This window comes from Delphinus delphis, chromosome 3, assembly GCF_949987515.2.
Source record: "Delphinus delphis chromosome 3, mDelDel1.2, whole genome shotgun sequence".
In the NCBI taxonomy this organism is placed as follows: domain Eukaryota; kingdom Metazoa; phylum Chordata; class Mammalia; order Artiodactyla; family Delphinidae; genus Delphinus; species Delphinus delphis.
This window is the reverse complement of record NC_082685.1, coordinates 27,894,688-27,922,350: the sequence shown is the minus strand read 5'-3', so window position 1 is coordinate 27,922,350 and position 27,663 is coordinate 27,894,688. Positions and strand designations below refer to the sequence as shown.

Genomic DNA, 27,663 nt, shown 5'->3' with positions numbered 1-27,663 from the left:
TTAAAACTGGGACTCCTTGATATTGCGCACAGCTCTCCTACGGTGGTCTGTTTTCACCTCCTTCAAGGCTTGCTCCAATTGCTGAACCAAATGGAGCAGGGTGGCTGGGTGTGTCTGCAGAACTTGGGTGTTATGACCTCCATTCTATTAAGGTGTAGCTTTATAGTCACTGTTGGTTTAATCTGTTGCCTGAGGCTTCTGCTTGCAAGCTGTACATCTAGTCGCCATTCAAGGGCTGTGGTAACTGGGGAGGTCTGGTGCTGATTCACTCAGGATAGTTCTGATCTCCTTTCTGTTGTCCAGAAAAAGCTGAAGCAACAGTTTGTTCAATTCTTCAGAGAATCACAGAACAAAAACAGTCTTGGAAATCCAGTTCAGAAATCATAAGCTTTGAACTTTCAGTGAGGAGGTATATTAATTCTTCCACACCATGTTGGACAGTGTCACTACTCACACTGAGCTTTCTCGCAGCGCCTTCGTAGATCTTGGGGTTCGAGCCTCACCTCGGGAACTCCACCACAATTCGCCCAAACTCAGAGACCACCGTGCTGTCCACTTGAGGCAGGAAGGCCAGGTGCTCCTTGTGCTCCTCTGACAGGACCAGTGGCTTCTTCACTGGGTGGCCGATTTCATCCTTATTTTCTTTAAGTTAGTCTTAGTGGTTGCCCTGGCATCTTTTTTTTTAAATTAATTAATTAATTAATTAATTGATTAATTAATTTCTTTTTGGCTGTGTTGGGTCTTCGTTTCTGTGCGAAGGCTTTCTCTAGTTGTGGCGAGCAGGGGCCACTCTTCGTTGCGGTGCACGGGCCTCTCACTGTCGCGGCCTCTCCCGTTGCGGAGCACAGGCTCCAGACGTGCTGGCTCAGTAGTGGCTCACGGGCCTAGTTGCTCCGCGGCATGTGGGATCTTCCCAGACCAGGGCACGAACCCGTGTCCCCTGCATTGGCAGGCAGATTCTCAACCACTGCGCCACCAGGGAAGCCCTGCCCTGGCATCTTAACTTAAAACAATTTAGTTCAGATTAATACCAGCTTATTTTCAATAGTATGTGAAAAAACGCTCAAATAAATGAAATTCCTTCCCCCTTCTTCATGCTATTATTGCCATACAAGTTACATGTTTACACATTATAAGCGCATCAATAGTTTTATAATTATTGCTTTATGCAGTTTTTAAAATCAGATAATAGAAAAAAAGAGTTACAAACAAAAATACATTTATACTTTCTTTTATATAATATTTATCTATGTAAATGGTAACTATGTAGTTACCATTACTGGTGCTCTCTAAATCTTGTGAATTCAGTTTACTGTCTAGTGTCCTTTTATTTCAGCCTGAAGGACTTCTTTTAGTATTTCTTGTAGGGCAGGTCTGCTAGTAATACATTCTCTGTTTTTTTTTCCTGAGAATTACTTAATTTCTCCTTTGTTACTGAAGGATAATTTTCTGGTTATAGAATTCCTAGTAGATGGTCTTTGTTTTGGCACTTTGAATATGTCATCTCACTGCTTTCTGGCCTCCAAAATTCTGAAGAGAAATAAGTTTTAATTATTACTGAAGATCCCTAGAACATGATTGGTTGCTTTTCTCTTGCTACTTTCAAGATTTTCTCTTTGTCTTTCAACAGTTTCACTACGATATATTTAGGTGTATATCTCTTTGAGGTTTTCCTGCTTGGATTCGTTGAGCATCTTGAATATGTAGATTAATGGTTTTCACCAAATTTGAGATTTTGGCTACTGTTTATTCAAATATTCTTTCTCTTTCTCCTCTCCTTCTAGGATTCCCATTTTGGTAGGTTTGATGTTTCCTACAAGATTCTGAGGCTCTGTTCATTTTTCTTCATTCTTTTTCCTTTCTGTTCCTCAAAACAGTTAATCTCAATTGATGTATCTTCAAGTTTGCTGATTATTTATTTTGCTGGCTGAAATATGCTCTTGAGCTCCTCTAGTGAATTATGCATTTAAGTTATTTTATTTTTCAACTCCAGAATTTTTATTTTTTAAATTAATTTCTACCTCTATATGGATATTCTTTATTTTGGAAATATCACTTTTATACTTTACTTTTTACACAGCTTCTTTTATTTCTTTGAACTTTTCATAGTAGCTGCTTTAAGGTATTTATCCAGTAAGCCCAATGTCTGAGATTCCTCAGGGACAGTCTGTATTAACTTCTTTTTTTCTTGTATATGAGCTGTACTTTCCTGTTTCTTTGCATATATTATAATTTTCTGGAAAACTGAACATTTAAAATAAGATATGTAACAATCTGTAACAATGTAACAAGTATCTGGAAACCAGATACTACTCTCCTCCCAGAGTTTCTCATTGTTGCTGTTCACTTAGTGGCATTTCAGAATTAATTCTGTGAAGTCTATATTCTTTGTTGTGTGGGACCACTGAAGTCTCTACTTGGTTAGCTTAGTGTTCAACTAATGACTGGACAGAGATTTCCTTAAATGCCTTGAAATAATATGTCTCTCAGCCTTCACCAGAGGTTCTGTGTGTTTATTGGGGCATTCTGTCAACACTCCAACAGGCAGTTGACAACTCTGCCTTAGCCTTCACTTACTGATTGTGCAGATCATCAGGGTCAGACAGATGTGTGATTGGGGTCTTCTCATGTCTTTCCTGGGCATGTGTACTGCCCTTCACATATGCATGGCCTTCTAGATTCCCAGGAATATGTCATAGCTTTTTTTTTTTTTTTTAATAAATTTATTTATTTATTTATTGGCTGCATTGGGATTTCATTGCTGTGCGCAGGCTTTCTCTAGTTGTGGCGAGCAGGGGCTACTCTTAGTTATGGTGCACAGGCTTCTCATTGCGGTGGCTTCTCTTGTTGCGGAGCACAGGCTCTAGGCATGCGGCCTTTAGCAGTGTGGCACACGGGCTCAGTATTGTGGCTCGCGGGCTCTAGAGCACAGGCTCAGTAGCTGTGGTGGCACACGGGCTTAGTTGCTCCATGGCTTGTGGGATCTTCCTGGACCAGAGATCGAACCCGTGTCCCCTGCATTGGCAGGCGGATTCTTAACCACTGTGCCACGAGGGAAGTCCCTGTCATAGTTTTTAAAATTCCCCTATGGACAGCTCATTCTACAATTTTTCCTTTAAAGATTTTTGGCTGTCAGTCCCTTTTTAGCTTCAACTGATATCGCCACCACAGGCAACTGTGATGTTAAACAATTGGCATTGACTGTTTTTAACAAATTCCCTAGCGATACAGCTGTTCACAAAGACCAGAAGTCTGCATCAGCCAAATACAGACAATCACTAAGGTTGGAGCATTTTTTACATTTTTTTGGACTTTTTTTTTTAAAATTCAGATTTATTGTGGCATATTCACACACAATAAAATCTACTCTTTATTTTTTATTGAAGTATAGTTGATGTACAAAGTTGTGTTAGCTTCAGGTGTACAGCAAAGTGATTCATATATATATGTATATATGTGTGTATATATATATATATATACACACACACATATATATTTTATATATATATATATATATATATATATATTTTAATTACAGTTTTCTCCAGCTAGATGTCCAGGAGTGTGATGAAGAAAGGAAAAGGGGATGAAGAAAAGTAATAGGGGAATGAGGAACATGGAAAACCCAAAAAATGACTCCTAGTTCTCTGTGTAGTTGTGGCCTTTACTGAGCTGGGGATACTGGTGGAGGGAAATATCAAGAATTCTAACTTAATCACGTTGGAAACATTTTAGGGTAAGAAAAAAATTATGCTTCCTATATAGCAAGCTATCAGAACTTACTTTAAAATGTAAAGCTATTCATCCTTTCTCATGGGTGCTCAGAGCTCCCCACACAGATATTCATTTCTACATGTTCAAGAAAATGCCACTGTCAGGCAGGTCTACCATGGACTGTATATCTGTGGGCAGTGTCCTAAGTAGAGCTTTCATCTTCTGCCCTTGAACTGACAAGCTGAACAGGAGATACTCTGCTTTGCCAGCCTTCCACTTAAGACAGAACCTAGTTGTCTCCTGGCTTTGATCAGAGAGGGTCTTCAGAAAGTTTAACAGGTCAGAATGAACTTGATTGCCAGACAGAAACCAGCGTGCCAAAAATAAAGCATTAACCAAAGCCAAGAAAACAGTGTTGGCCGAGGCGTGGCGTGGCTTAGTATGGGGCTCTAGGTATTTCAAACAGCCAGGTTTGATGGAAGCAATTAGGAACAGCGCTAATTGCCTGTCAGGCAACATTGCCATTTGCTGAGGACAGAGCTGATACATTTAGACACAAAGTCTGCCCAGCCTCCATTGTAGTCTTTCACTTTTGGAGATTGTCTTCTGGTTTCCATTACAATGAAGCTCAAGCTGCCGACCCCATTAAAATGTCAAGGGGGGAGGGAAACGAGGTCTTGAAATAAGTCTTTCAAGGCTATCGCCATGGTTGGTTTTACGTATGGAGTAAGGTTCCTGTACACACTTATTTCACCTTCTCTTTCCCTTAAGTGGTGAAAGCACCAAGTCCCTCAGCCCCATCACCAGGGAGCTGAGGAGCTGAATTTGTTCTTTCCATGGCAGGGCTATAGTCAGGTCCACTCTACCCTCTTCTGTTTTTCCCTATACATGGAGGAATGAGTTCAGGTGCTCCGGAGCAACTTTTCTGCACAAGTCCCTTAACCAGTGACTCTCAACCCTTCACAGCATTTTAAAAACTCAATTCCTCAACTAGAAATGTTGTGGCAATCTGGAATTCCCCTTTCCCTCCTCTCTTCAGAAATACTCTATCGTAAGCAGCTATTCTTGCATCAGATTATTTTATTCCAAATTCAGGGCCAAGGAAAAAAAGAAGAGTATGCATCCTCAGGGCTAGAGGGGATTACAATAGTACATGTAATGTGTCTTTAGGAAGTATAATGTAAGTTTGCTAGTAAAGAGGTAAGCTCCTATGCTCCCTAGAGAATAGGAAAAAAATCCAAGTACATTCACGGGCAGTACAAGCACTGCCAGTATTAGAGTCACTCTTTACTTGGGAGGATGTAATTGAAATAAACCAAAACAGAAATGCTGATCTGGAAACCTGGAAAACTGGGTCTCATCACAGTATTTGTCTTTAACAAGCTATGCACCCTAGAGCATAATTTTAACTTTGTTTTGTTTAGAGCTATACAACCAGGATCTAAAAGACTACCTGGTGCTTAGTAGGCACTTGGCAAATATATGCTGTTTAGATTTTTTTTGAATCTCAGCATACTGGTCAGAAATATGGGGCTGGTATTAGTTTCCTAAGGCTTCCATAAGAAAGTATCACAAACTAGGTGGCTCAAAACGACAGAAATGTATTCTCTCTCAACTCTGGAGGATAGAAGTCCAATATCAGGACGATAGCAGGTCCATGTTCCATCTGAAGTCTCTGGGGGAAAATTCTTCCTTGCCTCTTCCTAGCTTCTGGTGGTGGCTGTCAGCCCTTGGTACTCCTTGGCCTGTAGCTGCATCACTCCAGTCTCTGACTGTGTTGGCACAAGGCATTCTCCCTGTGTGCTTCTTTTTCCTCTTCTTATAAGGACAACAGTCACGTTGGATTAAGTATCCACCCACTACAGTATGAGTTCACCTTAACTAATTACATCTGCAACAACCCTATTTCCAAAGAAGCTCACACTCTGAGGTGCTGTGGGCTAGGACTTCAACATATCTTTTGGAGGGACACAATTCAACCCATAACGGGGATAATTCCAGTTGTCTAAACCATCTCAACATTCGTTATGATGACTCAGTAGGATAATGTGTGGGAAAAGTCTCTAAAATTACAGATTATTATTCGCATGCCTGGAAGAGTTTCTTCCTCTTACCATTTACTGTGAGGATGCAGTAATACTTCATGAAACCTAAATTGTCAGCTTTAATACTTAATAGGTCAATACCACTAATATATATATTCCACTTTAGCCTGTGAGGTGGCCAGGGAAAGAACTACTATCCCCATTCTAAAGGTGAAAAAAACTGAGACTGAGATATTAAATTAAATGATATAATCAAAGGCACATGGCCTGACAGTGAAAGTACTACCAGTAGATCTCAGGGTGTCAGCCTCCCGGTTGTGATGCTTTCTAGCTCAATATGATGCTGGGATGACAATTCCTCCTTGGAGCTTTCATTTCTCAGCATTTTCTCTGTCTGCTGCAGAGAACCAGAGTTCATTTCCTGATCAACTGAAACTTGCTAGTACTATGAAACTTCTGTTTAGCTGGATCTACCTCTCTGTATTGTGGTGTTGGAAATGCAAAGTGGGATAAGAGAGAAGGGGGTGGTAGAAAAGGATGAGGATAAGCAGTAATTACAACGAGTAGGTGAACTCACAACTCAGCCAACAAGGCATGAATTAAGTGTGGTGTATAGGATAATTAGCAGTCATTTAGTGAGGGAAAATTGCTACCAGCTGTTCAAAACCTAAGACTGAGGGGCTGATCTGTAAATGGTTATCTGAACAAGCAGGCAGACAGCTACAAAATGAAGCTGTGCCCCAGGTCCCAAAGGCTATGTTTTGTTGTCCAGAGAAAGCCTTGTCCTGAGATGAATCCATTATGCTCATTAGTTACTGTTACATGAATTTAATGGCCTGGCCAAAGGCTCCTAGAGAATGCTGGGTCATAGATCTGTGGGGAATCAGACCAACAAAGGGGTAAACAGGAATGTCAGAGTCCTGAAATCCCAAAACTACTCTCAATATGGACCTCCCACTTTCTTTGTTGGAGCCTAGTCAACAAACACAATCTTATCCATCAAATGCCCATTTCCTCATTCAATCCCTCTGCCCTCCTCTTAATAGATTAGCATAAGCACTATTCCAAACAGTTTGATGCCTATCTTCAATTTAGCACCCAAATGCAGCTGAGTAACTTGGGGACCTACAGAATAACAACAGTCTTATCACACCTGGAAGCAAGGACACTGTCAGAGCAAATCAGAAGGTCAAGAATCAGCTCAAAGAGGCTTCTATTGGCTAAAATGGGGCAATATGAGGCTTGAGGTGAATAATACTATACCAAGGAATTAAATGCTTCAAATTTATTAAATTCCATGAGTTTGTAAGACACTAAAGACAATACTCAATGTCATCTTTGGAGCTTGCTGGGAAAACACAATATACTCTGAAAACTGGTAAATAAAGGAAAGAATCAAGCAATTAGCCTGATTTCCTGTAGGACCTGTACCTCAGATGACAAACAGTTGATGAAGGCAAGTTTTTCTTTATAGAAGGATTCCCAGTAATAAATGAAGAAAGAAAGAAAGAAATCCTTTGGCAAATCCCTACCTAAATAATGAATCCAGGCAATGATCAATGGTGGCCACTAACAACACAAAAAGAGAGACAGAGGGATGTTTGTTCGTCCTGATAAAAGTACACATCACTACCTATAAAGGATCCTTGTAAAAAGTCACATCAGATCAAGCCTCTAGATCTAACTACCAATTTAAGGAAATGCAAAGAACAGAGAAATATGTCAAATGCTACTATGGGTATGCAATCAGAAAAATCCAGAATGTGGGAAATTCCACAGGACAAATTATTTGGTTTCTTCAACAAATAAACTATACGGAGGAAAAAAAAAAAAAAAGGGAAGGGGAACTGTGATTGACTGAATTGTTGGCCTCTGTTATTCACCTCTTTCTACATTCACACCCATGCCATGCCTCCCTGCGGGAAAAGTATACCTCCCTGCCCTTGAATCTGGGCTTGGAAATGAGAATTGCTTGAATAAAAGAATTCCGTGAAAGGGAGAGTGCAAATCTCTGATCTAAGGCCTTAAGAGACCTCTTGGGTTTCCACTCAACCTTATACTCCTGCTCTTGTCTTGGGAAGAGCTTCCCTTGAGTAATTGTTGATCCTTCAGCCTGGACAGTGAGCATATCAATGGCAATAACAATGGACTGAAGACAGGAAGCCACAACCCAATACTCTAGACAAGATGTACAACCCTGAGAAGAGGAAAGTATCCTCTTCATCCCAACTCGCCCCCATGACCTGCCACCACCACCACAGTCATGACTACATTAAAATTTCCTGACTTCTCTGCAGATGGAGTGAAACTAGAGGAAGCTGATTTAAGAACAGGAAAGAAAGAGTGAAATATCTCATTCAAATCTACTACAAAATAATTTTAGTTCCCAATCTTTAGTAGTTTGAGTACCAAAGACAGTAAAATACATCAACTGACCCCTATGACAGAATCTTTTACTCTTGTGGCAGAGAAAAATAGAACATGTCATCACCATCACCAGGTTAAAATATTTATGTGGAATGTCTCTGGGTAGAGACCTGAGCACATAAATGGGTAGAGATGAATGTTCCTTACAAGCGACTCTCCTGCACGATGGTCAACTGCTTTTCTTACTTGGGATATTAATTCAGGTCCCCAGTCTGATCTGCTTTCCTGTAAGAAGTCCTAAGGAAACATGTTGCTCCATGTCATCAACTTGGCAGGACCCTGGGATCCAAAAGTTGGGAGTGGGGGGGATCAATACACTTTAATCAAAAAGGCAGAAGATGTGCTTAGTTGAATCTTTTAATTTTTAAGGGCAGAATTTATTGTGGAAGGTTTGTAGCCTGAAGCAAGACAGGGAACATGTGAAAGGATTCTCTGCTGTACGTCTTAACTTTCTTGCCAGAGAAAAACAATTGGGAGAAACCTTAAAAGGACAGAGCCACACTCAGAGTATCAACTCAGGAGCCCCCAGAGCCACTTCAATTAGCAGTTAATCTAGAAGTTGCAAGTATGTGATGGTCTCTCCCATCCGGGGAACTTAAGAGCTTATAAACCATAGAAGGTCATGACTTGAAAAAAATGGCTACAGCAATATCTCAGGTCCCACATGTTCTTCCAGAACTTTGTCACTCCCTATTAAGAAGTGGAATCTATTTTCCCTCCCCTTGAAATTGGGCAAGGCTTTATGGCTAGTTTGATGAATACAGTGCAGTGGAAGTGACACCGTGTGATAGGTGGGACGGTAGTCTTCTCCCGTCCTTGGACTGGGATTTACACCATCAGCTCTCCTGGTTCTTAGGGCTTCAGACACAGACTGGAATTACACCACTGGTTTTCTGGGTCTCCAGCTTGCAGATGGCAGATCATGGGACTTCTCAGCCTCCATAATATCTCTCTCTCACCACACACACACACACACACAACACACACACACACATCCTTTTTGTTTTATTTCCCTGGAGAACCTTGACTAATACAAATATTTATTGAGCAATTACTACATGTTAATCCAATGCTCTAAGCACGCTAATGAATGATCTCATTTAACCTTCACACCAGCCTGGACATAGGAACTATTTCCTCTTTCACATTTTTCACATGAGAAAACTGAGGAGCAGGGATTAAGTTATTTGCCAAGTTCACACAGCTAGTAAGTGGTAGAGCAGGGATTCAAACAGACTGGTCCAGGTGCCACACTCCCTGGAATTTCTTTAGGTGGCCTTTTAAATCTCAAATCAGATACTCTCATCTTGGGAAAAACAACAACAACAAACAGCTTGTTTTACAAAAATAGTTTAAATTCAACTTTTTTCATGTAAAAGTGCTTGAATTTTTTCCAGGAATGTTCTTTATTGCATCCTGGTCTGGACACCAGACCTAATTAATCATCTCTTTGGGTCCCCCATTATTCTTTGTGGCAGCTACAAATCCCTTTCTAGAAAGAAAACCTTCAAGTCTTGCCCTAAGAGGAAGGCTGGGGGAGAAAAGGAGGGGTCTTGTTCCTGTTTGAATCAATTGTTTACTTAACCCTGTGGCTGAATTATAAACAGTTTTTTTTTTTTTTTTAAAGGCTAAAGAGAGAATTAAATTGGTTTAATATAATGACTAAGAAGGGAGAGGGCCAAAATCTGACCAGGATTCCAAATGTGCAGGAATGCATTCATCTTTTTTCCATATGTTTTGGTTTTTTCATATTATGTTAAAAGTAGCTATGAAGAAGGGGAGGAGGGAGAGAGGTAGAGGAGGAGATGGAGATGAATAGGGAGGGGAGAGGGAGAAAAGTGAAGGAGGAGGAAAAGGAGGAAGCAGCTCCAGACACATTACCCAACTCTTTAGAGATTCTAAATATAAGGTTCATGCTTGTTATACCTGGGGAAGAAGCTTATAGTCTCAGCTAAGGCAGCACTGAAATAGCTATATTACACTGAAAATACTGAAAGACTTGCAAACTGCTTGGTTAATATCCATTGCTCCCAGTCTCCTGCGTGCTCCACCATCACACTTCCTGTGACCAAGACCTCCACACCACCCAGCAACCAAAGGGTATCACCTGATACTGCAGGGGGCTCTTGGGACCTGCTCCGTTACCAAGGTGGCATTGCTCGATTTTCCTGCCTACAGGTTGTTAAATATTTTGACTATCATTTCTGGACAGAAATCGCTATCCCACAGTCTTGGAATCAGGCTGCCATTATCCCAAGCTTTCCTTGCTTTGTTCACCTCTGACTGTCCCTGGCTGAGCATCTAATAGTCTGAGACCACCAGTCACCAAGTCAGTCTGAATGTCACCAGTCAACTTGCCTTTGGCCATTCACTCAAGACAAACAAAGCTAGAGGAATGGTGTGCTATCTCGAAGCTGGGGATGGAAGTGATGGAGAAACTAAGAGACCAGGGAATGGGGCAGGGTCTGTAAAGTTCTCAGGGTAAGAAGGAAAACCAGAGGCTTTCTAGTTCATATAAATGCATAGGATGACTCCTTGTTCTGGGTACTGGACAGTTGACATGACATCACACAGTTGGTAAGACTCTTTCACATCCATGATTTCACCTGATTTTCATGACAAATTTTTTGGTAGGGAGGGCAGGGGTAATTGTTCCAGTTTCACAGAGAAGGAAATGTAAGTCCAGAAAAGAGATATGACTTGCCAAGGTCCTAGAGCTAAGTTTTGAACTGTGGCATGTAGATGGCAAGTTCAGCCCTCCATTGTGCCTTGCTAGTAACAAGCGGGGAAGTACCCAAGAAGAGCGACCAAGTTGGGTCTGACATCAGTAAAAATCTCTGGGTTTGTTTTTTTTTTTTTCTCGGTACGTGGGCCTCTCACTGTTGTTGCCTCTCCCATTGCGGAGCACAGGCTCTGGACGCGCAGGCTCAGTGGCCATGGCGCACGGGCCCAGCCGCTCCGCGGCATGTGGGATCCTCCCGGACCAGGGCACGAACCCGCGTCCCCTGCATCGGCAGGTGGACTCTCAACCACTGTGCCACCAGGGAAGCCCTCCCTGGGTTTTTATAAGCATGTTATTCATCTTGATTTTATTTTTTCCTTCATCTTTCATGTGTCCTTAACAATAATCATGTGAGGATATCAAATGACACATCATTGCCTACATTTTAAAACGAGGAAATGGGATCCCAATAACATTCAGCGATTGACAAGGTCACATACAGTGGGCGACAGCACAGCCGGGCTGGGGTGCCAATGTTCTGGAAGGACCAGTATTTGAAGTCAAGGTGTCTGACTCCACAGTCTACACACATAATAGGAGCTCAGAAGCAGTGTCTGTTTCATCACTAGGACTGGTAGCTGAAGTAAACCTGAAATGAGCAAGTCACTGGGACCTACCTACAAACCACCTAAGGTGCATAAATGAGAAAGAGGCAAGGACTACTTCATGGACACAGAGGTACTGTAAGCATTGACACGTTTTAAATGGCATGATGGAGGCCTCAAAGAGAGAGAAGCCACCCATCATTTGTGGAAGGTTTGGGGCTCCCAGGCCTTTAGTCTCCTCTCTAGGCTTGTATAGGAGGATGATCTCAAGGAAGAGAGCATGGGCTCTAGAAACATTCAGAAGACAGAAGAGTCTGGTTGTTAAAGAACAAAGCATTTTAAATAAATAAACTGGGGCTTCCCTGGTGGCGCAGTAGTTAAGAATCCGCCTGCCAATGCAGGGGACACGCGTTCAAGCCATGGTCCAGGAAGATCCCACCTGTCGCGGAGCAACTAAGCCCATGTGTTACAACCACTGAGCCTGTGCTCTACAGCCCGTGAGCCACAACTACTGAGTTCACGTGCCACAACTACTGAAGCCCACGTGCCTAGAGCCAGTGCTCCGCAGCAAGAGAAGCCACCATAATGAGAAGCTTGCGCACCACAACGAAGAGTAGCCCCCGCTCGCCACAACTAGAGAGAGCCCGCGTGTGGCAACGAAGACCCAATGCAGCCAAAAATAAATAAATTAATTTAATTAAATAAATAAATAAACTGAATGTTATATGGACACACTCAGTTACACAAACACACATACACACACACACTTTTCACGATTTTTCTTTTATCTTTCACATACTTTGCAAACACTCTCTTGAGCAGCTGTTCCTCATCTTCCCACTCAGCTGAATGCCAGTTGTCCCACCCTCCCTACCCAGCCTCTCATAACAGCTTCAGCTTCCAAGAGACAGCTTGACTCAAAATGCCATCCAGTCTTATGCCAGGCGGAGGACTAGGACTCGTCCAGCAGGAAGGGACAGAAAAGACAACAGCCAGAACCATTGTCCCAGGAAAATACTAGGAACATGAGCATTTGCAAGGCATTTATGCCCAGAGGTGGGCCTGCAACCTCTAAAAATTACCAGCCTATCAGGGAGCATGCCATGGGGCAAGAAGAGTCTTCAGTCTTAGCCTCTGGCCTCAACCTATATTAAAAGTTAAATGTCTGAGACAAATCATGCATCTCATGTTACTTGTCTGTATCTCGTTTTTCCTCACTTAATGGTACATCATAAGGACCTCACTTTGTCCTAAATTTCACTGGTATTTTAGTAAGAAACCTCAGAAACCCAACAGGGGAAGACTGAAAATCCAAGAGCTCTCTGATTTACTTTTCTTGGATTCAGTCTCCTCTATCAACTGTCAACTTTGTCTATAATGCACTCATGATAATCCTGTGGAAATGTCTGTGCTGTGGCCATGGAGGTGGATCAGTGACCAGGCTGGGCCAATCGTAGCTTCTCATCACCTGTGCACAGAGATTAGTCCAAGGGGTGAGCACATGACCCAAGCCAGCCAATCAGAATTCTTGCCCTAGATTTTCCAAACCAAAGTTGCGACTGAGAAGTGCTCCTTCTTATTTGCTTGCAATACTTTGAGGACATGAGCTGAGCACTGCCTGCAGTCACAGTTCCAGTCCACTGAAGAGAGCTGCTCAGAGAAAATGGAAAGATAATTAAGCTGAGAGGGCAGCTTCTGTGGTGTTTCCTGGTTCTCTACCTCCTGGTTTCATGAGCTTATAAACCTTTTTTATTTGTTTTGTTTTGTTTTGTTTTGTTTTTGGTATGTGCCAGGCTGTTTCACTGGGTTTCTGTCTTTTGACTAAAATAGTAGGCAGGGTTTGAAAGGTGGTAGGGTAAGGGAAGGAGCTGATAAGCCATCTAGCCTCCCAAACCTTGTAATAGTAGCTAAAGAGGAACAGACTTTTTAGAGTTTATATCTCAGTTAGGACAATGTGTTGCTATGTTACCAAAAAAAAAAATTCTCTTCAAAATGGCTTAAATATAAAGGGAACGTATTGACCCATGAAGCTGAGAAGTCCAGAAGTGGCTCTCAAGTACAGACAGCAATGCTTGATGCAAGAGCTCAAACACTCTCTCCAGTAGCTTGGGCTCTCTGCATCTCTCCTTTCTACTTTCTACGATGTCAGCTTTATCCGTAGGCTCCATTCAGACAACCAAGAAAATCCTAGTAAGGCAGTCTGACTCTGGTCCCAACTTTATCACCTGTAGCCATATTTAATTGTAAAAACAATCTGAAAAGTTTAAGTGTGATGCAAATAGGAATTGTGCTTCCATTTTTATAAAATAATTTCAAAATCATCTGTGTGAGTGTGTGTGTGTGTGTGTGTGTGTGTGACTGTATAAGCATGAAAGTGCATGAAAAGGTACTGGGCCAAAAAGTGCTTTCGGTTTTTAAGTAAAAATAAAAGACGCATTTTTCATTTTCACCAAGAACTTTACTGAACAACGTATTCACCTTTTTGTTCCACTACCTTCTGCTATTTTTTCAAGCAACTTCATAATTCCATCTTCCCAAAACTTTTTGAGCAAAGAACTGTTCCAGGTGCCTTTTAAAGTCTTCCAGGGAATTGAAATTTTTTCCATTAAGAGAATTTTGTAAAGACCTAAATAAATGGAAATCTGAAGGTGCAATGTCTGATGAATATGGTGAAAGAATCAGAACTTCCCAAACAAGCTGTAACAGTTTTTGCCTGGTCATCAAAGAAACATACAGTCTTGCATTATCCTGATGGAAGATTATGCATTTTCTGTTGACTAATTCTGGACGCTTTTCGTCGAGTGCTGCTTTCAGTTGGTCTAATTGGGAGTATTTGTTAGAATTAATCGTTTGGTTTTCCAGAGGAGCTCATAATAGAGGACTCCCTTCCAATCCCACCATATACACAACATCACCTTCTTTGGATGAAGACCTTTATTTGGTGTGATTGGTGGTGGTTCATTTCACTTGCCCCATGAACTCTTCCATTCCATATTATTGTACAGTATCCACTTTTCATCGCCCGTCAAAATTTGTTTTAAAAACGGAACGTTTTCATTACGTTTATGTAGAGAATTGCATGCGGAAATATGGTCAAGAAGATTTTATTTACTTAACTTATGTGGAACCCAAACATCAAAGTGATGAACATAACCAAGCTGGTGCAAATGATTTTCAACGCTTGACTTGGATATTTTGAGTATGTCGGCTATCTCCCGCGTGGTATAATGTTGATTATTCTCAATTAGTGTCTCAATTTGATCTCTATCACCTTCAACTGGTCTACGCAACCATGGAGCATCGTCCAGAGAGAAATCTCTAGCATGAAACTTCGCTAACCACTTTTGACACGTTCAATCAGTCACAGCACCTTCTCCATACACTGCACAAATCTTTTTTCCATACACTGCACAAATCTTTTTTTTGCATTTCAGTTGCATTTTAACTTTTCGTGAAATAATAAAGCATAATATGCTGAAAATCTTGCCTTTTTTTCTTCCATCTTCAATATTAAAATGGCTATACAAAAATTCACCAATTTTGATGTCTTTTTTTAAAAAGCACACTGACATGACAGCTGTCATATACAATCTAACAAAATTGTTTCAAATGAAGTTAAAGACAACTAAGAGCTACTAGAGCCATCTTACAGAAAAAAAACAACGAACATTTTGGCCAACCTAATACTGTCATTAAAACTGTTTTGTGTGATGGGGATGTAGAGACAAGGAAAGGAGGGTTGAGAAACTTGGGGGAAGTATCTTTCATAATAACAGTATTTACAGCATGTATTAGTTTTACATGCTTTTCCAGTCTTTAGGGGCCACCCACATTCCTTGGCTGGTGGCCCCTTTCTCCATCTCCAAAGCCAGCAATGACTTGGTGGAGTCTTTCTCACATCACATCGCTTTGACACTGACTCTTCTGCCCCCACTGTCCACGTTGAAGGACGCTTGTGACTATGTTGGGCCCACTTAAATAATCCAAGATAATCTTCCTATTTTAAGGTCAGCTGATCAACAACCTTAGTTCTATCTGCTATTTTCATTTCCATTTGCCATGTAATGTAACATCTTCACAGGTTCTGGGGATTAGGATGTGGATATCTTTGAGGGCACTGCCTACAAAAAATTATGATCCCATTTATGCAATTGTGGATGCATATGTATGTGTGTGTATATATATATATATATATATATATATATATATATATATATATATATATAATGACAAACGGTAGGTGGTTATCAAATTGAAGTGGTTATCACAGGCAGTAAAAGTCAGTTCTCTTTACTTTTTTCTTCAAATTTTTATGTAGTGTCTTATCTTTTGAAGTATTTGTAAATTTATGTACAGAAAAAAGCAACAAAGCTAGCTTTGCTAGTGAAAATGATTGCAATGACCTGAACTCCCTCAAATATCATAAAACTGGGCCCTGAACGGGGAGGTCCAGCCTCGAAGGAACTTTGTACCTACGGAAACTCCCCCATCAAATCTCCTTCTCCTGCACACAATAGGAGATACTAAGCCAAGGCAATAGAAAGACTCCCAACTGCTAATAATCCAATTAGAGATATCCAAAGCCAAGCAGAATATGCAGACTGATGGCTGTGCAGAAATCTACTTTGCAGTGGCTCCACAAGGAGCTGGGGATGGTAGGGAGAGTATGCAGGCAACTCTGAGGGTCTTAGAATATACATTCCAAAGGAAGTCACTTGCCCCTCCTTCCTCTTCAGCCCACTCCAAAATGACTACTCATTTTTTTTTTTTTGCGGTACGCGGGCCTCTCACTGTTGTGGCCTCTCCCGTTGCGGAGCACAGGCTCCGGACACGCAGGCTCAGTGGCCATGGCTCACGGGCCCAGCCACTCCGTGGCATGTGGGACCTTCCCAGACTGGGGCACGAACCCGTGTCCCCTGCATCGGCAGGCAGACTCTCAACCACTGCGCCACCAGGGAAGCCCTAGACTACTCATTTTCATCACCCTCCAGCTGCTCCTTTCCATATCCTTGGTCACTCTTATGCACTTCCCTTTCAACTTCTCCATTTCCGGGTCTCAGAGGGTTAGTACAGCACTTCTCTAAGAGCATCCTCTCCCCATTAATTCTTGCTCTTTAGAAGACAATCTGTGACATCAACACTCCCCAAATCATGAGCTATTTATCAGGTGTTCAGTCAAACATATCATTCTGTGGTCAAAACATACGAAAACAGAGCAAAAACAAAATTAAATTCATTTTTTTCTCTGCAGGACACACCAGAGCCCTTGCTAATGTACACTGCAATGCTCCAGGAGGTGGCTATAGCAAGCAGTTAAACCACCTAAATGTTGAACCATGTTATAGAAAGATAACTGATGAAATTAGTCCTCCACATGTTGGAAACAGTATCAAGAAATCTCTGTATGATGGTAGGGCATGTTAAAAACCTAAACTTGGAGCTAGATAGAGCCCTCTAGAACTTTATTTTAAAACTGAATAAACGAACAGAGAGGGAAAGTGATTTGTCTGAAGTCACACAGCTACTTAATGGCAAAGCTGGGAAACTTTTTTTTTTTTTAAACATTTTAACTGGAGTATAATTGTTTACAATGGTGTGTTAGTTTCTGCTTTATAATAAAGTGAATCAGCTATACATATACATGTATCACCATATCTCCCCCCTCTTGCATCTCCCTCCCACCCCCGCATCCCACCCCTCTAGGTGGTCACAAAGCACTGAACTGATCTCCCTGTGCTATGCAGCTGCTTCCCACTAGCTATCTATTTTACATTTGGTAGTGTATATATGTCCATGCTACTCTCTCACTTTGTCCCAGCTTACCCTTCCCCCTCCCCATGTCCTCAAGTCCATTCTCTACGTCTGCATCTTTATTCCTGTCCTGCCCCTAAGTTCTTCAGAACCTTTTCTTTTTTTTAGATTCTGTATATATGTGTTAGCAGATGGTATTTGTTTTTCTCTTTCTGACTTACTTCACTCTGTATGACAGACTCTAGGTCCGTCCACCTCATTGCAAATAACTCAATTTCATTTCTTTTTATGACTGAGTAATATTCCATTGTATTTCTGTGCCACATCTTCTTTATCCACTCATCTGTCGATGGACACTTAGGTTGCTTCCATGTCCTGGCTATTGTAAATAGTGCTGCAATGAACATTGTGGTACATGACTCTTTTTGAATTATAGTTTTCTCAGGGTATATGCCCAGGAGTGGGATTGCTGCGTCATATGGTAGTTCTATTTTTAGTGTTTTAAGGAACCTCCATACTGTTCTCCATAGTGGCTGTATCAATTTACATTCCCACCAACATTGCAAGAGGGTTCCCTTTTCTCCACACCCTCTCCAGCATTTATTGTTTGTAGATTTTTTGATGATGGCCATCCTGACTGGTGTGAGGTAATACCTCATTGTAGTTTGATTTGCATTTCTCTAATGATTAGTGATGGTGAACATCCTTTCATGTGTTTGTTGGCAATCTGTATATCTTCTTTGGAGAAATGTCTATTTAAGTCTTCTGCCCATTTTTGGATTGGGCTGCTTCTTTTTTTGATATTGAGCTGCATGAACTGCTTGTAAATTTTGGAGATTAATCTTTTGTCCGTTGCTTCATTTGCAAATATTTTCTCCCATTCTGAGGGTTGTCTTTTCGTCTTGTTTATGGTGTCCTTTGCTGTGCAAGAGCTTCTAAGTTTCATTAGGTCCCATTTGTTTATTTTTGTTTTTATTTCCATTTCTCTAGGAGGTGGGTCAAAAAGGATCTTGCTGTGATTTATGTCATAGAGTGTTCTGCCTATGTTTTCCTCTAAGAGTTTGCTAGTATCTGGCCTTACATTTAGGTCTTTAATCCATTTTGAGTTTATTTTTGTGTATGGTGTTAGGGAGTGATCTAATCTCATACCTTTACATGTACCTGTCCAGTTTTCCCAGCACCACTTATTGAAGAGGCTGTCTTTTCTCCATTGTATATTCTTGTCTCCTTTATCAAAGATAAGGTGACCATATGTACGTGGGTTTATCTTTGGGCTTTCTATCCTGTTCCATTGATCTATATTTCTGTTTCTGTGCCAGTACCATACTGTCTTGATTACTGTAGCTCTATAGTACAGTCTGAAGTCAGGGAGTCTGATTCCTCCAGCTGCGTTTTTTTCCCTCAAGACTGCTTTGGCTATTTGGGGTCTTTGGTGTCTCCATACTAATTTTAAGATTCTTTGTTCTAGTTCTGTAAAAAATGCCATTGGTAGTTTGATAGGGATTGCATTGAATCTGTAGATTGCTTTGTGTAGTACAGTCATTTTCACAATATTGATTCTTCCAATCCAAGAACATGGTATAATTTCTCCATCTGTTTGTAGCATCTTTAATTTCTTTCATCAGTGTCTTATAGTTTTCTGAGTACAGGTCTTTTGTCTCCTTAGGTAGGTTTATTCCTAGGTATTCTATTCTTTTTGTTGCAGTTGTAAATGGGAGTGTTTCCTTAATTTCTCTTTCAGAGTTTTCATCATTAGTGTATAGGAATGCAAGAGATTCCTGTGCATTAATTTTGTATCCTGCAACTTTACCAAATTCCTTGATTAGCTCTAGTATTTTTCTGGTAGCATCTTTAGGATTCTCTATGTATAGTATCGTGCCATCTGCTAACAGTGACAGCTTTACTTCTTCTTTTCCGATTTGGATTCCTTTTATTTCTTCTTCTTCTGTGATTGCTGTGGTTAAACTTCCAAAATTATGTTGAATAATAGTGGTGAGAGTAGACAACCTTGTCTTTTTCCTGATCTTAGAGGAAATGGTTTCAGTTTTTCACTACTGAGAACAATGTTGGCTGTGGGATTGTCATATATGGTCTTTATTATGTTGAGGTAAGTTCCCTCTATGTCTACTTTCTGGAGGGTTTTTATCATAAATTGGTGTTGAATTTTGTCGAAAGCTTTTTCTGCAGCTATTGAGATAATGATATGGTTTTTCTCCTTCAACCTGTTAATATGGTGTATCACATTGATTGACTTGCGTATACTGAAGAATCCTTGCGTTCCTGGGATAAACCCAACTTGATCATGGTGCATGATCCTTTTAATGTGCTGTTGGATTCTGTCTGCTAGTATTCTGTTGAGGAGTTCTGCATCTATGTTCATCAGTGATATTGGCCTGTAGTTTTCTTTCTTTGTGACATCTTTGTCTGGTTTTGGTATCAGGGTGATGGTGGCCTCCTAGAATGAGTTTGGGAGTGTTCCTCCTGCTATATTTTGGAAGAGTTTGAGAAGGATAGGCGTTAGCTCTTCTCTAAATGTTTCATAGAAGTCACATGTGAAGCCATCTGGTCCTGAGCTTTTGTTTGTTGGAAGATTTTTAATCAGTCTCTATTTCAGTGCTTGTGATTGGTCTGTTTATATTTTCTATTTTTTCCTGGTTCAGTCTCGGAAGGTTGTGCTTTTTAAGAATTTGTCCATTTCTTCCAGCTTGTCCATTTTAGGGGCATATAGTTGCTTGTAGTAATCTCTCAGGATCCTTTGTATTTCTGCAGTGTCAGTTGTTACTTCTTTTTCATTTCTAATTCTACTGATTTGAATCTTCTCCCTTTTATTCTTGATGAGTCTGGCTAATGGTTTATTAATTTTGTTTATCTTCTCAAAAAACCATCTTTTAGTTTTATTGTGTTTGCTGTGGTTTCCTTCATTTCTTTTTCATTTAATTCTGACCTGATCTTTATGAGTTCTTTCCACCTGTTAACTTTGGGGGTTTTTTGTTCTTCTTTCCCTAATTGCTTTAAGTGTAAGGTTAGGTTGTTTATTTGAGATTTTTCTTGTTTCTTGAGGTAGGATTGTATTGTTATAAACTTCCCTCTTGGAACTGCTTTTGCTGCATCCCATAGATTTTTGGTTGTTGTGTTTTCATTGTCATTTGTTTCTAGGTATTTTTGATTTCTTCAGAGATCTCTTGGTTATTTAGTAGTGTATTGTTTAACATCCTTGTGTTTGTATTTTTTACAGATATTTTCCTGGAATTGATATCTAGTCTTAGAGTGTTGTGGTTGGAAAAGATACTTGATATGATTTCAATTTTCTTAAATTTATCAAGGCTTGATTTGTGACCCAAGATATGATCTATCCTGGAAAATGTTCCATGAGCACATGAGAAGAAAGTGTATTCTGTTGTTTTGGGATGGAATGTCCTATAAATATCACTGAAGTCCATCTTGTTTAATGTATCATTTAAAGCTTGTGTTTCCTTATTTATTTTCATTTTGGATGATCTGTCCACTGGTGAAAGTCGGGTGTTAAAGTCCCCTACTATGATTGTCTTACTGTCAATTTCCCCTTTTATGGCTGTTAGCATTTGCCTTATGTATTGAGGTGCTCCTATGTTGGGTGCATAAATATTTACAATTGTTGTATCTTCGTCTTAGATTCATCTCTTGATCATTATGTAGTGTCCTTCTTTGTCCCTTGTAATAGTCTTTATTTTAAAGTCTATTTTGTCTGATATGAGAATTGCTACTCCAGCTTTCTTCTGATTTCCATTTTCATGGAATATCTTTTTCCATCCCCTCACTTTCAGTCTGTATGTGTCCCTAGGTCTGAAGTGGGTCTCTTGTAGACAGCATATATATGGGTCTTGTTTTTGTATCCATTCAGCCAGTCTATGTCTTTTGGTGGGAGCATTTAATCCATTTACATTTAAGATAGTTATCGATATGTATGTTCCTATTACTGTTTTCTTAATTGTTTTGGGTTTGTTATTGTAGCTCTTCTCCTTCTCTTGTGTTTCCTGCCTAGAGAAGTTCCTTTAGTGTTTGTTGTAAAACTGGTTTGGTGGTGCTGAATTCTCTTAGCTTTTGCTTGTCTGTAAAGGTTTTGATTTCTCCATCAAATGTGAATGAGGTCCTTGCTGGGTAGAGTAATCTTGGTTTAGGTTTTTCCCTTTCATCACTTTAAATATGTCCTGCCACTCCCTTCTGGCTTGCAGAGTTTCTGCTGAAAGATCAGCTGTTAACCTTATGGGGATTACCTTATATGTTATTTGTTGCTTTTCCCTTGTTGCTTTTAATGTATTTTTCTTTATATTTAAATTTTGATAGTTTATTAATATGTGCCTTGGCGTGTGTCTCCTTGGATTTATCCTTTCTGGGACTCTCTACGCATCCTGGACTTGATTGACTATTTCCTTTCTCATATTAGGGAAGTTTTCAACTATAATCTCTTCAAATATTTTCTCAGTCCCTTTCTTTTTCTCTTCTTCTTCTGGGACCCCTATTATTCGAATGTTGGTACATTTAATGTTGTCCCAGAGGTCTCTGAGACTGTCCTCAATTCTTTTAATTATTTTTTCGTTATTCTGCTCTGCAGTAGTTATTTCCACTATTTTACCTTCCAGGTCACTTATCCGTTCTTCTGCCTCAGTTATTCTGCTCTTGACTCCTTCTAGAGAATTTTTCATTTCATTTATTGTGATGTTCACAATAGATGGTGTTAACATGGTTCATTTGCTCTTTCGTTTTTCTAGGTCCTTGTTAAACGTTTCTTGTATTGTCTCCAGTCTAGTTCCAAGATTTTGGATCATCTTTACTATCATTACTCTGAATTCTTTTGCAGGTAGACTGCCTGTTTCCTCTTCTTTTTTTTGGTCTGGTAGCTTTCTACCTTGCTCCTTCATGTGCTGTATATTCTCTGTCTTCTCATTTCACTTAATTTACTGTGTTTGGGATCTCCTTTTCACAGGCTGCAGGTTTATAATTCTTTGTTTTTTGTGTCTGCCCCCAGTAGCTAAGGTTGCTTCAGTGGGTTGTAAGCACCCTTTCTTTCAGTTAGCTCGAAGCTTTGTAATGCTCTGGTTGCTGGCTGTCAGTGCAGCGGCAGTGCCTCATCCCCTTCTCCTCCTTGGCTGCTACATCGTTTGGAGCGTCATGTTCTGCGTCTCACTGGGCGCACGCCTGGCAACTACTATGGGCAGGGTAGGGGCAAGGGGGGTGGGGGTCAGCGGGAGGGGGTGGGAGTCTAAGTCAAAGCTTTCAATTCTCCACACAAATCTCCCCCAGCTACTGAGCATGCCCAGCTGCCTGGCTTTGCCCTAGGAGGACTTTCCAGGAGCACACACAGCTGTTCCGGGTTTTTGTGGCAGCCGGCTGGAGGCAGGCTGGGAATCCATGCCCCACCTTGCTCACTATTTTATATTCAAGCTACCTCCACCACACACAGAAAAGAGGCACACCCCACGTAGCAGATCTGATGGGGAATCACAAATTATCCCTGGATACTGTATGCCTTATCTAGGTTGGTGTACTGGCGTTCTTACCCCTTGAAGATATTTCAGACATTACAGTAAAGATGACTTGGGTATTTTGGTTTGTGGCAGTGGTGAGACAACGAGCACGTAGAATTGTAATGCCCCTTAATGGTTTCTTCATTCAATATTACAGCTGGGACATGAATTTCATCTATGGCAATAAAGAAAATGATTACAGGATTTTTAAAAAACTGCTTTATTGAGGTTTAATTGATGTACAACAAACTAAACATAATTAATAAAGTATACACTTACAATCTGATAAGTTTTCACCCATGAAACTCTCACCTCAATCAAAAGAGTAAGTGTATCTATCACCCCCAAATATTTCTTCATGTTCCACTGCAATCACCTTCTTGCCCTCCTGATCCCACCCCCACCCCCTGCAACCACTGATCTGCTTTCCATTATTACAGATTAGTTTGCATTTTCAGGAATATTATATAAATGGAAACATACAAACTACTTTAGATTTGGTTTCGCTTCTTTTACTCAGCATAATTATTCTGAAATATAGCCACATTGTTGCTGGCATCAACAGTTTATTCCCATTTATTTCTAAGTAGTATTCCATTGCATGTATATATCACAATTTGTTTATCCATTCACCTGTTGATGAACTTTTGGTTTATTTCCAGTTTGGGGCTATTACAAATAACTCTGCTATGAACATTCATGTACAAAACTTTAAATGGACATACACTTCCTTTTCTCTTTGGTAAAAACCTAAGAATTGAGTGACTGGATAATATGCTAGGTTCATGTTTAATGTTTTAACAACATACCCCACGTTTTTCTGAAGTGACTGTAACATTTTACACACCTAACAAGAGTGTGTGAGAGTTCCAGTTCCTCCACATCCTCACCAGCACTTAGTAAAGTCACCCTTATTAATTTCCATCTTTCTAATAAGTATTTAATGGTATATAATTATGGGTTTAATTTGCATTTCTTTAATTACTAATAATATTGAGCATATTTTCATGTGCTTACTTGCAAATTGAGTACCTTCCTTGATGATGTCATTTCAAATCTTTACCCATTTTGTGATTGGGTTGATTGTTTTCTTATAATTGAGTTATGAGAGCTCTTTATAAATTCTGAATACATGTAGTTCATCAAACATATGCTTTGAAAATATTTTCTACTAATTTGTGCCTTGTCTTTTCATTCTCCTAGCAGCATCTTTCAAAAAGCAGACGTTTTTTAATGTTGATGAAGTCAAATTTATCAAGTAGTAGCTTTCTTTTCTTATAAGGTCTTACTTTGGGATCGGGGTAATGCTGGCACCGAAGAATAAGTAGGAAAGTATTTCCTCCTCTTCATTTTTCTTGAAGAGTTTATGTAGAATTGGTATTATTTCCTCCTCAAATGTTAGGTGGAATTCACCAGTGAAACCATCTGGGTCTGATGGTTTCTTTGTGGAAAGATTTTTTAATTATAAATTCAATTTCTTAAAGAGACTTAAGGTATTCAGCTTATCTATTTCTTCTTGAATGAGCTTTGGTAGCTTGTAGCTTTCAAGAAAATTCATGCAATATATCTAAGTTGTTCAATTTATAGGCATAAAGTTGTTCATAACATCTCCCTTATTATTCTTTTAATATCTGTAGAATCTGTAGTGATATTACCCCAGTGGTTCCTTATTTTGGTAATGTGTGTGTTCTCTCTTTTTCCCTCAGCAGTCTGGATACACTTGATCAATTTTAATGATCTCAAAGAAACAGTGTTATTTCATTGATTTTCTCTTTGTTTGTTTGTTTTATATCTCATTGATTTCTGCTTTAGTCTTTATTATTTCCTTTCTATACTGAGTTTGGTTTTAATTTGCTCTTCTTTTTCAAGTTTCTTATGGAAGAAGATGAATGCATTGATTTGAGACCTTTTTTCTTTTCTACAACAGTCATCTCTTGCTATAGTATTTCTCCTAAGTATCTCTCTAGCAACATTCCACAAATGCTGATATGGTGTGTTTTCATTTTCATACAGTTCAAAATACTTTCTAATTTCTCTTTTTATTTCTTCTTTGTCTCAGAGGTTTTTTTAGAAGAGTACTATTTAGTTTCTAAATATTTGGGGATTTTCTATACATCTTTCCATGATTGATTTCTAATTTAATTTCACTGTGGTCAGAGAACATACTCTGTATGACTTTAATCCTTTTAAATTTACTGAAACTTGTTTTATGGCTTAGAAAATGGTCTATCTTGATAAATGTTCTGTGTACACTTGAAAAGCATGTGCATTTTACTGTTGTTGGGTGGAGTGTTTTACAAATGTCAGGACAAGTTTGTTAATAGGATTGTCCAAGTCTACTACATACCCTTTGGCTTTCTCTCTGCTTGTTCTACCAATCACTGAGATGGAGTTATTTCTCTCGGCATAATTTTTTTTTTCTATTTCTCTTTGTAGTTCTATCAGTTTTTCTTCATGTATTTTAAAGTTCTGTTATTAGGGGCTTTATTTATTTAGGATTTTTATGTCCTCTCAGTAAATTGGGCCCTTTATCACCATAAAATAACCTTTTTATCTCTGGTGAAACTGTTTTCTCTGAATGCTACTTTGTCTGAGATGAATATACTCACTCAAGTAGCTTTTGATTAGAGTTAGCATATCTTTCCCAACCTTTAACCTTTAATCTATTTTTGTCTTTATATTTAAACTGTGTTTTTTGTAGACAACATCTAGTTGTTTTTTACTGAACCTGAAAATCTCTGACTTTTAAATGGGGTGTTTAGACTATTTACATTTAATGTGATTTTTGATCTGGTTAGGCTTAAGTCTATCAGCTTGCTACTTGTTTTATGTCTGTCTCCTTTTCTCATCATTCTCCTTTACCTCTTTTTCTGTGTTGTTTTGCATTAATTATTTTTATGATTTCATTTTATCTTCTTTATTGGCTTATTAGCTATAACTCTTTTTTATTTTATTGGTTGCTTGAGGTTTATAATATACAGTGTAACTTATTAAACTCTAGCTTCAAGTGATGTTATAACACTTTTTGTGTAAGACCTTATAATACTATACTTCATTTCTGTCCTTTCAGGCTTCTTGCTATTTCTGTCATACATTTTACCTATACCTATGAAATAAAGCCCAGACTACATTAATATTATCATTGTTTAAGCAATCAACTTTCTTTTAGAAACATTTACTTAATAAGAAAAATTGTATACATGCACCCATATAGTTACTATGTCTGGTGCTCTTCATGTCTTTGTGTAGAAATTTCCATCTAGAATCATTTTCATTCTGTGTAAAGGATTTCCTTTGACATTAATTTAACTTTTTTTGTGGTGCAAGTGTTCTGGTGATGAGTTCACTCAGTTTTTGTATATATGAAAATGCCTTTATTTCATCTTTAGTTTGAAAGATATTTTCACTGGGTATACAATTCTGTCTTTATAGTTTTTTTGTTGTTGTTCTCTCAGTAGTTAGAGATGTTGTTCCACTGCCTTCATTTTTAAATTGTTTCTAATGAGAAATCTGCTGCCATCCATATCTTTGTTTCTTTGTATGTATGTGCTTTTGTTTCTCTATCTACTTTTGGTATTTTATCATTAGTTTTGAGCAATTTAATTACGAAGTGCCATAATGCAGTTTTCTGAATCTTTTTTGTGCTTGGTGTTAATTAAGGTTTGTGATCTGTGGGTTTGAAGTTTTTATCAAAATTGGAAAATTTTTATCAAAATTGGAAAAATTTTTAATTCTTTTAAAAAATGTTGGGGCTTCCCTGGTGGTTCAGTGGTTAAGAATCTGCCTGCCAATGCAGAGGACATGGGTTCAAGCCCTGGTCCAGGAAGATCCCACATGCCGCGGAGCAACTAAGCCTGTGTGCCACAACTACTGAGCCTGCACTCTAGAGCCCTCAAGCCATAACTGCTGAAGCCCGTGTGCCTAGAGCCTGTGCTCAACAACAAGAGAAGCCACCACAATGAGAAGCCCGCTCACTGCAATGAAGAGTAGCCCCCCACTCACCGCAACTAGAGAAATCCTGCGCACAGCAACAAAGACCCAATGCAGCCAAAAAATAAAAATAAAATAAATTAATTAAAAAAATATATAAAATGTTCTCTCCACCTCTCTTAGGGACTTAAAGTACATGTATGTTAGGCTGATTGTATTTTTCCTATAACTCACTGATATATACATATATATTTTTAATTCTTTGCTGTGTTTCATTTTGGATCATTTCTATGTAGTCAAGTTCATCAGTATTTTCTTTTGCAATATCTAATCTGGTATTAATCCCATTCAGTGTATTTTCATCTCAAACACTGTAGTTTTTATCTCTAAAAGTTTGAGTTGGCTCTGTTTTTACATCTTTCATGACTAATTCATATTTTCAATCTTCCCTCTAGATTTGTGAGTATATGGAATAGAGTTATAACAGTGTTTTAATATCTTTGTCTCCTATTGTTATCATCTGTTTTATTTCTGAAACAGTTTCAACTGATTAGCTGGTAATTTTGGTTGAATATAAGATGTTGTGTATCTTACATTGTTGGCCATTGGATATTCTTGTATTCCTATAAATATTCTTGAGCTTTGTTCTGTGACATGTTAAGTTACTTGAAGAGAGTTTGATCCTTTTGGTCTTGGCTTTAAGTTTTGTTAGGTGAATTTACTCTAGGGTTAATTTTACCATGCTACTAAAGTAGAACCCTTTCAAGTATTCTTCCTGATATCCAATTAAGATATTAAGATTTTTCCACTCTAGCTGGCAAGAAGAAGCATTAATCCTTGCCCCGTATATATGTCTTAGGGAGTGTTCCTTTATTAATTTCAGGTGATTCTTTCCTTGGTTTTTGGATAGTCTTCTCACATGCATGCACTAATCAGTACTCACCTGAATACTTGAGGAGCACCAT

The 27,663-nt window shown here is 39.3% G+C and overlaps 1 pseudogene; it reads right to left on the bottom strand.

Moving 5' to 3' along the window:
- On the bottom strand, positions 1-27,663 carry LOC132422372 (COMM domain-containing protein 2 pseudogene; annotated as a pseudogene).